Consider the following 14,202-nt stretch of genomic DNA (forward strand, 5'->3'; position numbering starts at 1 on the left):
TTACGATTTGATATATATAGGTTAAACCTATAACTCACCAACATTTTTGTTGACGTTTTAAGCATGTTTATTCTCAGGTGATTATTAAGAGCTTCCGCTGTCGCATACTTAAATAAGGACAAGATTTGGAGTCCATGCTTGTATGATATTGTGTAAAAACTGCATTCAAGAAACTTATTTTGTTGTAACATATTTGTATTGTAAACCATTATGTAATGGTCGTGTGTAAACAGGATATTTTAGATTATCATTATTTGATAATCTACGTAAAGCTTTTTAAACCTTTATTGATGAAATAAAGGTTATGGTTTGTTTAAAAATGAATGCAGTCTTTGAAAAACGTCTCATATAGAGGTCAAAACCTCGCAACGAAATCAATTAATATGGAACGTTTTTAATCAATAAGAACGGGACATTTCAAAAGACGACTTATTGTTGCTGCTGTGTTGCTGTTTTCTGTCGAACCCAAAACAGACCCTAAACCCTTAGTTTGGGTCGTGATTACCTGCTGGGAGACCTGCTGCTATTTCAGTTTTCATAATCATCACCTTCTTGATCTATAATCTCCCAAGGTATATCTAATGTTGATTACTTTTTAATCTATTACTATAAATATATTATGTTAATTAATATTGATCTTGTCTTTGGAAGATAATTATAAGAGATGATAATGTTAAAAGATTATGTTGAATTATAATTATTATGATCATGAATTTTTGAATGGATAATGATTATGATTAAGGTTAAAAGTATGATAAAAGATGTATGATTATGATTAGGTTAATAAGTTACTAGGTTATGAATATTATTAAGTAATGATGGTTAAGAGTTATGGATTTATGAATTATGTACATGAAGTATTATGATAAGGTTTAGGGTTATTAAGATTAAGAATCATGATGGAACTAGTTTAATAAGTTAAAGGGTATGAATATGAATAATTATCATTCATGGTTATGATATAGGTTAAGAGTTAAGCTAGTGGTTTATGATCATATGTACATGAATGAAGATTAGAAAATAATAATGATAATGATAGTAATATACGTGAGATATCGGCTAAAAAGTCACGTTTTCACCCCGGTATTAAGGCCCAAAAACAAGAAAGATTCGAACTTTATCGGCAAAATACCCACTTCGTCGGTTAGAATTGAAGAACAAGTAACTATGAAGACGATGCAAAAAGAATCAAGAGAAGCAGAGCTAAAACGAAGATTCTAGAGCGAAAATGGTGAAAGACATGAAATCAAGTTACGATCCAGGGAATCAGCAGGCCAAACGGCTTGCCAAACGGCTTGCCGCCTGCCAATGTGAAAAATGGCCTGCCAAACGACAGATCAAACAGCCTCAGCAAATGGGCTGCCTCGGCAATCAGGCTGGCCAAATGGCCTGCCAAACGGGCTGCCAAAAGGCTTGCCAGCCGTTTGCAGGCAAAAATCAAGCTTATTTAAAGGGCACTTGTCATTTAGATGAAGAACACGAAAACGAAATTCGGAGTTAGAGCTTACCGCTAGTATCAAATTGTAGCTAAGAACGAGGAGAACAAAGTTGCCTCTTACGCCTTCGATCAAAACCTTAATCTTCCCTTCCAAAATCCCTCTTGAAAGATTTGGAGTATTTAAGTTTTGAGAGGAAATGAAGAAGAAAAGGAAAAAAGAAATAAAGAAAATGAGATGAGTGGATGGGATTTAAGATCCCAAATCTGGCACATACGTAAAATGACCAAAATGCCCTCGAATATCCTTTAAAATTGAAAATCTAGTACCAGCTCGCCCAGAATGCCGCGCCGCGGCCTTAATCGTATTCTGGTGGTTGCCTTAACATGCCTCCTGAAATTGAAATCAGCTGAATGCCGCGCCGCGGCCCTTTCTGTCGCGCCGCGACCCAAGGCGTGGTCTGGTGCCTTCCTTACCATTCCTCCTGATCCTGATTTGTTTGTAATGTCACGCCGCGACCTTTAACTTGGTCTGATCACTTTTCTTGTTTACATGAACTTTAACACACGAATACGTCTCGCATCCTTCATACATCAGTCGTACATATGCGACGCACCTATATATCATATGCGGGGAAAACGGGTTGTTACAACTCTCCCCCACTTAGATTCGATCACGTTCTCGTGATCCTAATCACTTAACCAAATCGAACCTACACTTGATGGTTCTCAAACAATTGTTCCAATCCAACTTCCAACACATTCCTCATTAACCCGAAGATTAATTCATTAACTAATTACACACTTGCAAGCATTGCGAGCAGTGCAATACACGCGACATCCGAAGTCTATACCGATCACTTAGAATACGCGAAATTGCCACGTATTCTTCCCAATCCTCTAGGCAATTCTTGTCAAAGAGTTACCTCTAACCACTAAATCATCATCCGCGATTTATCGAACCCGTAAATCCGAGCACTAAAACTTGCTCAATTCCACACATCAGGAAAAACTCAACCAATCTAGTACCGAGATATCAATCCCTTAGCGTACCCCTGCACGTACAATGCTAAAGTAACCACACACCAAAATAAGGTCAACAACCCGAACGGTGAAGACCGAACCAAACGAATCCTCACGGATAACACCAATCACTAAACATCCTTCGTAGTGCACAATACGACCAATATGCAACTAATGTAACATCATAAGCAACGGCTAAAACCGATAGCGCCCAAAACGACTATGGCAATGCAAAATTCCAAGGTGTACAAAATCGACTATTGTCACACCCGTAACAACATGTGAGCGAAACACGGCTATCGCATCACTAATCACACAACATGGTTCTCACGACCCCACCATTGGTGTATAAACAACCAATAGTTCACAACACAACATGGTCCTTACGACCCCACCATTGATGTATAAAACAACTAATAGATCACACATCCAACAACATGAAGGCTGGCCGAAAACTACAGGCACCTTAGTGAATCCGCAACCACACGCGACTCACCACCTCCACCGCACAACAATCGGGATTGGCCGAAATACACGCGCCTTAGTGAATCCGCAACCACACGAGAGTCACTATCCCAAGAGAATGACCGCAACCACAAGCGTCATTGTGAATCCGAACTACACGAGACTCACTTCCTCAATATAATGACCACATCCACACGAGTCATTATGAATCCGAACTACACGAGACTCACCTCCATAATAAGATGACCGAACTACACGTGTCATCGTGAATCCGCATCCACACGTGATCCACTTCCCAAATCTCAACACAGGAATGGTACTCCCATTCCCCATCGGTACTCGCATTTCCCGATACCCACGCTCTTTTGGCCTCATACAACAAGTAGCGTAACATCGCGCACTGTTACACCATAGTGAATCCTAACGGATTACACTAACCATCCATTAGTGTACATACACCGCGTAATAACTAATTCCTCGGGTGATGTCTTAAACACCGCGACTAACTCACCCCCATGACAATGTGGTGTCTTGAACACCGCGACAATTTCACATGTCAATCAAACCAATGAGTAGTGTCTTAAACACCGCGATAATTCCACTCGTTACGTAGAATGTGGTGTCTTGAACACCACGACTATCCCACATTCCACGCTACACAAATAAATACATTATTCCCCTCACTTGGAAATCCTTGCACATGCATCGTACGTACGTGTACACAATGCCATCACAATCGAGCAAGAACCACCTATATCGCACATAGGCACAACACAACAATTCTTAAGAAGAGAATCCGACACGCACATCCCTTAACCGAGGGATCTCACCTTGCTCGTCAAACACGTCCAATATCTCTCAACGAGATTTACCACATTACCACCTCGGTGATAATTTAAATCCAAAATCATAAGTACAATTTAACCGAAATCATACTCTACCACAAATCGACCACATCTAGGCCCCGTCACAAATTCCGGATCTACTAAGAGCATCATCTGAAATCTCACACTAAACCTCCTCGTGTGGGAGTGTAACTCCCCCACTTGGAACCACGTCCCATAACCGCATCTTGTACAACCGTACAATGCTACCAAAAGGTAGACTTTCCTACAATTGGGTTCACACGTCCCATCACCACATCTTGCTCCAATCTTGAGCATACGAAGGATTTTAACCAATCCTTAACTCTTCGAACGAAGAGTGCGCCACGAACTACACAACTTTTCTCTTCGGTACCCTAAGTACAATGGAACTGCAACACCATCGGAGTCGAATACCACGCTAGTAGGTATGAAAGAGGCACCTAACATTGCGTCATGTAGACTCCTTCACCAATATACATCGAGATCAACACTAGACCTCTCAGGTTTCATCCACCCGACGAACCTCATGGTTCCACAATCCACAACACAAAAGTGGACACGCGCTTAACAACCGAACACCAAAGCCCACACACATGGCTTGGTAGAAACATTTTCCAAATACCAAGGAATGCTTAGTTGCACCAAGTCATACGCCCTTCGTCCGACAACCAAACCGTCACCAGAGGGTAATTTCATTAGGAACGTCACCCACAACAATATCATGCACAACACAATGCATTTAACAAACCAAACTCAACGGCACATAATAAATAATTAAAGGACATATTTATTAAAACAAAATGTACCTTAACGTTTCCTTGCCGCACCCGTCCTCGCTAACTCGGGACATTCCGCCTTACGATGTCCTTCCTCTTGGTAATTGAAGTACACCGTGCCATCACCCTTTGGCACCGAACATTCCCAAGACTTGTGACCCCTCACGCCACAATTGTAACACCTAGACGCACAAGAGTCCGATATACTCGTCCGTGTACCACCCGTGCTCACACTCGGACCCTTAGTCCTCTTACTTGGAGCACCATACGAAATAACCCTTCTCTCACTTGAAGGTTCACCAATCTTCGATCGCGAATACGACTCAAAACCCCTAGCCACCGCGCATAACTCCGCAAACGACTTCGCGTAACCCCGGCTAATTTTGTTTTTCAAGTCATCATTCAAGGTTTGGTAGAAATCCTCCATCAACAAACGATCATTCCCCAAATACTCTGGGAAAAAATGAGCCTTCGCTATAAAGGTCGTCTTGAGAGTATTCAAATCCATAGAACCCTGTTGCAAATTTCGCGACTCATTACGCAATTCCGACAAGTCGGCCGAAGTCCGGAACTCCTCGAAGAATTCCTTCTTAAACTCGTCCAATGATAACGCCATAAACGGTTCACCACCGACAAGATCAATCTTACCATCCAACCAATCCTTTGCCCTACCCCGCAACAAACTAGTAGCGACTCTTGTCTTTTTCTCGGGAGGGCATTCAATAGTACGAAAACACCCCTCGACATCCGAGATCCAAGTTGTGCTTACCAAAGGATTCGGTTTCCCGTCATACATCGGAGGTTTAGTCCTCATGAAGCTCTTAAGACAATGCTCCATTTCACCACTATTTCGAAATTCGGAATACTTCCTATCCATTTCTTCTCAAAACGCACTCATTTGCTCTGCAACAGCGGGCGCAACTCTAGAGTTAAACACCACGTCATTCATCTCGATCTCGTTTCGCGTCGTCATTCTAAAGAATGCAAAATGATTAGTCCACGAATGTATAAAACCATACCCACAACACCGCCCCATCTTGCTCAACACTCATCGTACATCACTTGTTACACACGATTTGCACCCGTAATAAGGTTTGTAAGTCCTTATTACGCACACACGCCGTATCAACTCGTTAGTACAACGACCGCCTCGCTCGATGGTATAACCTAACACAACGAAAATTCTACGCGACAAAAACACACGCAAGAAAATAACATCACAACACGAGCCAAAATCCTAGTTAGTTTACCTACATGCTAAGGCACTAACCAAGTTCTCGTCTGACCCGTTCACCTACAAGCCCCGCAACAAATAAGCACACACAAAAGTCTAAGTCTAGGCACCTATCTCAAGTCGCCTAAATCCCTTAGACCATGCTCTGATACCACTTGAAACAACTCAACCCGTATTTAAACCGGCCCGTAAATTTTTTTCCTTTAATACATTAATATTTAGGTCCCATTTATGTTTCCAAAAACATCTTTAACACAAATAATAAGTTCAGTAAACTTTTAAAACATTTAATACATAGTTTAATATCTGAACGGGAAACACGACCCGACTATTTTAATTTCCAACAAAACCGAGTATGGTGATTGGGGATACACTACCCAATCCTAATCAATACAAAAGCACGTCTTCTAAAGCAACCTACGCGAGTTAACTAGTTCCCACGCTCACCCGAGCCACCGCCTCCATGCAAATCTATAAAAAAAATATAAACAACGAGAGGGTAAGCTTAGTGAGTGAAAATATACTACATACATATATGATGTTATGCGAGGTGTATATGAAATAGTTATATTTTTACTACGAAATACTATTAAATACGATACAATTTTACACTAGTTATTTATTTATTTATAGAGTGGATATACCTAAACCTTGCTACAACACTATAGGCAGTGTACCTAATCGTAGAGTAGTGTAGTTTTTAGTAAGTCCGGTTCGTTCCGCAGGGAGCTAGCCAAGTTTAACGCTATATTTTATTTTAAACTATATTTGTATATAAATATATATAAGTAGTATTATTATTATAAAAAGGGGGTTTTACCGTTTAATGACCGGTTTGTCGATTTTATGTCTTAAGTCACAATTAAAACCTAATGTAAAATATTAAAAATAAATATAACTTAATTTAAAGCGTAAAGTAAATAACTATAAATAAAAGTGCAATAAATAAAATGACAGTAAATAAAAGTGCGATGAGATACAAAATAAAGGAATTATGCTTATTTAAACTTCCATAACCATGATGTTTGACGTGTTGATTTTAATCTATTACCATGGGTTAATTGTCCTTTGTCCTGGATTATTCGATATGTCCATATAATTTTATCCATAATAGTCCATCAGTCATAATTATAAAGTGCGAGAGTCTTCGTCAAATTATCCTTATACCCGAAGTCAAATATTCCAACTAATTGGGGATTCGAACTGTAACAAGGTCTTAATACTTTATTTACTGAATACACCAGGTTATCGATTGTGTGTAGTCCAAGGTTTTACTACTTTGTTAACAATTACCCCAATTACCCTTGAATGTAATCCACCCCTGTTTTAATGAATCCATTAACTATTAATCCATCCCCGTGTTCGATAAAATGAATAATTATTGGTATTTATAGATATCCCGCCCACCGTACCCGATTAAGCGTATGTGGTTATTTATATATACGTCAAATTATAACCTTTATATTAAATTAACAAGATATCATTTAGTTAATTAAATATAAAGCCCATTAATAGCCCATAGTCCAATTTCCGCAAGTGTCGTTCTTTTGTTCAAACCCCAATTATGGTCCAAAGCCCAATTACCCAATCTTAATATTTAGCCCAACATCACAATTACTTCGATTTAAATAAGCATAATAATAATTTAGCTACGAGACATTAATTGAAAAAGGTTGAACATAACTTACAATGAGTATTAATAGCGTAGCGTTACACGGACAGAGTTTCGACTTACAAACTTAAAACATTCGCCACTATAACCTTATTATTATTAAACTTAAATTAAAATTAAAATTATAAAATATAAATATAAATATATGGTAGATAGATAGATAGAAAAAGGTGTGTTTTCATCGAGTAGAATGCGCGGCCTTTTATAGGCCCACGTTTAACTGTTGTACTCCACGAGTGCGGAGGTTTTATTCATCACAGCTCCGCGAATGCGAAGCTCTGGATTCTAGCTCATAGATCAAATCCAAAACGTGGGCTGCGTATAATTATAATATATAATAATATATATAATTAATTATATATTATACTATATTCTTGTGCATAGTTGACTTGTAATTTTTGGTCCGTTGCGTCGCGCGCTGAAAATTGGTTCATGTCTCGGTTTCGGATTTTCGAACGCCTTTTCGTATAATTTAATATCTTGTACTTTGCTTTTTGCGGCTTGTACTCTTGTAATTTTTAGACGTTTCTCATCAATAATTTGAACCACTTGGATTGTACTTTGTACTTTTTAGCTTTTTGGTCGTTTGCGTCTTCAAATCGTCGAATCTGTCTTTTGTCTTCACCTTTTATTATTTAAACGAATATCACTTGTAAATAGAACAATTGCAACTAAAAGCTTGTCTTTCTTGAAGGATAATGCTATGAAATATATGTTCGTTTTTAGCATTATCAAATATTCCCACACTTGAGCGTTGCTTGTCCTCAAGCAATATAGAACTTGAATAAAACTATACTAGAATCACTTATTTATTCTTCACACTTTGTACATCAGTGATTTTAATACGGCGGTATGAACAATGATAGTAACGATGTGGTTTACAGTCCCACATGACTATAAAAATTTAGATCCTTTAGGAAATTGGATCTTTATGAAAATATTTGATCTTTTGAAAATTCAATCTAGCTTTTATCCTAGATAAGTTTTCCGGAATAACCCTTCACCCGTGTTTGCAATTTGTTTTTGTGGGTTTTGTGGGTTTCAGATTTGAAAATTTTAGCTCAAAACTTATGGTTTTGTGTCACCCACTTGCTAACCTTGTATTGGGAAAGCAACACGTCCAGTATACTTGCTCCGTATATTACCTTTTGGTAAACTACCGTCCGGTTGTAAAGGAAAGCGTTGAACAAGCAACTATTAAGGCAATGTCCCGTGACATGCTTTTGATTATGGTCGATATCGTGTCGGATGCAATTACTATCCTTTGTAGGAGCAATAGTAAAGATCACCCTATAGTTTTTCGATCTGGCACAAGGTCCTGTCTTCGACCATGCTATGCAACCACCGTTCTTACGGTTGACACCCGATTTGGTTCAGGTGACCTAATGAATTCCGGTGAATTCTTAGGATTTTACGTTCAATGGTAATGAACGCATTGAAAATAGGGTTTTAGAAAACAAATCGATTTGTAATTGAATTCCATGAGTTTGTAATTCTCAATCTTTAAGGTCAATCCCAAGGATTGAGTAATATCAGGTTTAAAAGCTGATTTTTGATCTTTAAGGAGATTATCCTTTCTGGGAATCTAATTCATTAGTCTTATAAGATAATTTGCACGGTGCCCCCCATTGTACGAGACAGATCCTCTCATGGTTAGGATAAGTCTGACCACTTGACGAACCTGTTTGATGCTGAGGTCCGTGGATTTCCAGCTGATTTTCGAGAAAACTTTTCAAGGTTTTTCGTAGACTCTACAACTGGTCTGGACGACAACTTCCTGACCTAAATCAAGAAGCGCGTGTTTTTTTCTCGGAAGACTTTACTTCCTTTTAAATCAAGTGGCTCATTTCTTTCAAATATATTATAAGAAATCGGGTAAAACTGATTAAATTTGTCCAAAACAAAAGTATCTTCAATTATTTGTACAAAAATATGTGATATATGTAATTTGAATAATTTGGTAAATTTTTCTCACACCTGGTTTTTATTTTCCTTTCTTTGCCTTTATATTTTCCTCTATTCCATTTTTAAATGAATTCAAGCGTTTTGGATTGTTTCTCGATTTATGTCCTTTACGAGGTAACGTCAATTTCGGTGTTAATACCTAGTTTTATCGTTCATAAATATGTATAAACATGATTTTGAATTCATTTAGTTGAAAAAAAAATTTAAAATTTTTACTAGAAGTGGGTAGTCAGTATATAAGACTAGGGTTGTTCTTTATTATCAGAGAGCACTAGATTCTAATACAACTGCTGCGTTACTAGTATTTTTAATGGTAACCAAGTGTTTAAATTAAAATTTTAAAACCCGAAAGAATTTAACCCCTTCCCAAACTTAAGATCTTGCAATGCCCTCATTTGCAAGAAATCAGTAACAATATAAATTATTGAGGGTGATTAGCGTAGAAAAATGATTACATTGTACCAAAGTTTCCAAACATATTGTTGTTTGTGTTGAATGATAAATGGTGCACATTATTTGTTCATTCCTTATGTTGTTACATCACACTTGTTTTTTCGTTTTGTCGTCAAAATTAATAGTTTTTGCTGAACTTAATGCCAGTCTTTGAAAGTGCGCTGTTTTACCCTGTTTTGTACATTAGATAAACTACAAACATACATAATATTTTTATTATATATTTTTTTATATAAAACCTTTATTTATTAAAACAATTTAAATGAATAAATTTTTTTTTTAAATTTTGTTTCCTTTTACTTTAGGTAGTTTCGGTATGTTTACATAGTCCGTCCCTCGACAAAATTTAAAATTTGTCGTTTTTAAAGCGATTGTTTTAAAAGCTAAGATATTTGAGTTTTTTAATTTTTTTTTTGGTATACTTTAGATCAATAATATTAAAAATAATGATAACAAAATTTTTTGCCCCGCCATCGGGTAAAGCAATTTCGGTTCCATGACCTAGTCTTCAACTTACGACGAATTTTAGAAATCATATTTTTAACTTAATGAAATAAAGTACATTTTTGTTTTTAAATTCACACCAAACTTAAATTTAAAATGCATAAAATTAAAAATTCATATAAATATCATTAATATTTTTATACATTAATTTTACAAACTTATATTGAAAATATTAATTTTTAAAATATTTAAAAATTTAAATATATTGGTTTTAGAAATTTACAATAATAATTTAATATTAATTTAAAAACAAGGTAAAAATTAAAAATCTTTTTGGTCTTTTATCCCACTTTAATCAATCAAATATTATCAAAAATATACGCCCCTCTTTTGGGTAAAGTGATTTCGGCTATTTTACCTATTTTTACTCCTGGAAAATTTCTGAAATATTTTGGATTGATTGATTAAAGATTTTTATACGTTAACAATAAACGGTAAATTTCGCAGTGATGTAATAAATTTTTGTATGATATCAATAATTTTGGTTTCGCATAACTAATTTTATTGAATATCAATTTAATACTTTATAGCGAACGATTCAGCGTTTATTATCAAAAGGTTAAAAGCAATAAATAAAAACAAATAAAAACTGTACATACTTACCTGTGAGATAGAATTCTCATTGACCTGCTTTAGTCGACTCATAGGAGAGTCATGTAATTTGATTTTCCATAGCTACATAAGCATATGAACGGTCCTTCTCTGCATAGAGTAACAAATTCGGTATTTGAATATGTCTGATTGTTCGAACATTTACCTTCGTGCGACCATTTTACGCATTTATGACATCTTTCAAGGTGTCGTGCTCTTCTTTTTGTTGCGGATTTTGATTTTCCTTTACCAAAATGTATCTGATTATGATTGTTCCGGAGTTCTCTCCTTACTTCATCCATTTTGCCTCTTATGAATGATACCAATTCACTCGGAAAAGTGTTATTATTACGTTTAGTAATCAAAGCGTATAGTAGTAGACCATGGTTCAGCTCAAAGGAATTCTTCATCTCGTAAAACCTAAAAAAAAATAAAAATTCAGAATGGAGGGAGAAGACTAATTCTTTAGGGTCTGCTAGGGAAAGACCATTCGGACTCCATTCTCGAGAACTACATGAAAATAGAAAATCTAACTCTAACAGCAATATATATTATCCTTAAAAAGACTTGATTCTCCCCACACTTAGTTAGTTGTGGTGTCGAAATTGTGATTAACTTCGTTTTCAATTGGACTATCAACAACTTGTATATCTCTGACTTTTGCTTCAAGCCAATTGTTGATTTCCTTTGTAACTTTCACAAATTCAACTAACATTGCCTTTTCTTTAGGCGACAAATTGGATACTAATCGGTTACATAACTTAAAGTTCCCCTTAATCCTAGCATCTTTAATTCGTTTATAAAGTTTCTTCGTTGAACTATTAAAAACGGGTTCATCTAATTTCGTATCAACAACGGGGTTCTTTGTTATCGGGTTAGTATTAGTTGTTTCTTCATCTTCCCCACACTTAGGCGTTTTTATTGGTTCAACAGTTTTGGTTGGTGAAGTTCTAAACTTTTGGTTCACAAAGGTAACTGATTTGTCACCATCCCTAAGTGTCATTCTACCTTCTCTTACATCAATGAACGCTTCGGTAGATGCTAAAAATGGGCGACCAAAAATTAGAGGAATATCAAGGTCTTCCTTCATATTTATAACTATGAAGTTTGCAACAAAGGTCAAACTTCCCACTTTAGCAAGTAAATTATTGGCTATTTCATCCGGTTGTTTAATGGTTTGGTCAAATAATTGAACACCTATGCTGGTTGGTCTTAATTTACCCACACCTAATCTTTTGTATAAGGAAAGAGGCATAACATTTGCACTTGCTCCTAAATCTGTGAGCCCATTATACGTAGCACCATCATTAAGCAAGCAAGAAATGATAAATTCACCCGGGTCTCCCACTTTAGTAAGTAGAGTTGGTTTGTTAACCTTTTCCGGGTAATCTTTTCTTGGTTCTTTCACTTCTACTTGAACTACATTTTTCTTCGTTTCTTGGAATGGGATGTTTGTATAGGAATTCTTCTTCATCACTCCAATTTGAAGCTTTCTCGTCTTCCAATTTTTGTATTTCATATGTTGTTGATAACATATTTATGTTTTCATTCTGAGGGTTTTCTTGGGTGGTGAAATTATGATTAACTTCATTGTCAACTTCCATCGGACCATGTATGTAATGTTTAACTCTGTGAAGAATAACTTTAAATTCAATCCCATTTGAATTTATTAACTCTATTGTTCCGTATGGGAAAACTCTTTTGACTATGAATGGTCCAGACCATCTTGATTTCAATTTTCCAGGAAATAGCTTGAATCGTGAATTGAAAAGAAGGACTCTGTCTCCTTCCTTAAATTCTTTTGAACTTCTGATTCTTTTATCATGCCATTTCTTCGTTCTTTCTTTATAGATTAACGAATTTTCATATGCTTCATGTCTTAATTCTTCTAATTCATTTAATTGACTTAACCGTAGATGCCCGGCTTCATGTAAATCAAGATTACATGTCTTCAAAGCCCAAAATGCTTTGTGCTCAATTTCTACTGGAAGGTGACATGCTTTTCCGTAAACGATTTTAAAAGGTGTGGTTCCAATTGGAGTTTTGTAGGCTGTTCGAAAAGCCCATAGTGCATCCTCCAATTTCATGGACCATTCTTTCGAATTTGATCCTACGGTTTTCTCTAGAATATGTTTTAATGCTCGGTTGGTATTTTCTACTTGTCCACTTGTTTGTTGATGATAAGCGGTTGAGATTTTATGAGTTACTCCACATCTTTTGAGAACTTTCTCAAGTTGATTATTACAAAAATGAGTACCCCGATCACTTATTAAAGCTTTCGGTGTTCCGAACCTAGCAAAAAGATGTTTTAAGAAGTTGACTACAACTCGTGCATCGTTAGTTGGAAGAGCTTGTGCTTCCGCCCATTTAGATACATAATCAATAGCAACGAGAATGTAGAGATTATTATGAGATTTTGGAAATGGACCCATAAAGTCAATACCCCAAACGTCAAATACTTCACATACTTGAATGACATTTTGTGGCATTTCATCACGTTGACTTATTTTTCTGGCCTTTTGACAAGCATCACAGGATTTACGAAGAAGGTGTGCGTCTTTGAAAATTATAGGCCAATAGAATCCAGCGTCGTAGACTTTTCTTGCTGTGAGTTGAGGCCCATAATGCCCTCCTGTTGTCCTGTTTGACAATGGTTTAAGATTTGACTAGCTTCATCCCCGAATACACATCGGCGGATTATTCCATCGGGACAACTTTTAAACAAAAGTGGATCTTCCCAAAAATAGTGTTTTATATCACTAAAGAATTTCTTTCGTTTTGGTATGACAACCCTTTTTCAAGGAATCCACATACTAAGTAGTTTGCATAATCTGCAAACCATGGAATTTCATTATAATCTATCTTCAATAGATATTCATCAGGAAAGTTATCTTGTATGGCCGATTCATTTAGAACTTCTAATTCAGAATTTTCAAGACGAGAAAGATGATCAGCGGCGAGATTTTCTGCTCCCTTTTTGTCTCGGATTTCAATATCGAACTCTTGTAAGAGTAAGATCCAACAGATTAATCGTGGTTTGGTATCTTGTTTCAAAAATAGGTATCTAAGAGCAGAATGGTCGGTATAGACCACCGTTTTTGTTAGAATGAGATATGAACGAAATTTGTCAAAAACAAAGACAATAGCAAGGAGTTCTTTTTCAGTAGCTGTGTAATTCGTTTGTGCTCCTTGTAATGTCTTACTAGCGTAATAAATAG

This window comes from Rutidosis leptorrhynchoides, chromosome 4, assembly GCF_046630445.1.
Source record: "Rutidosis leptorrhynchoides isolate AG116_Rl617_1_P2 chromosome 4, CSIRO_AGI_Rlap_v1, whole genome shotgun sequence".
NCBI lineage: Eukaryota > Viridiplantae > Streptophyta > Magnoliopsida > Asterales > Asteraceae > Rutidosis > Rutidosis leptorrhynchoides.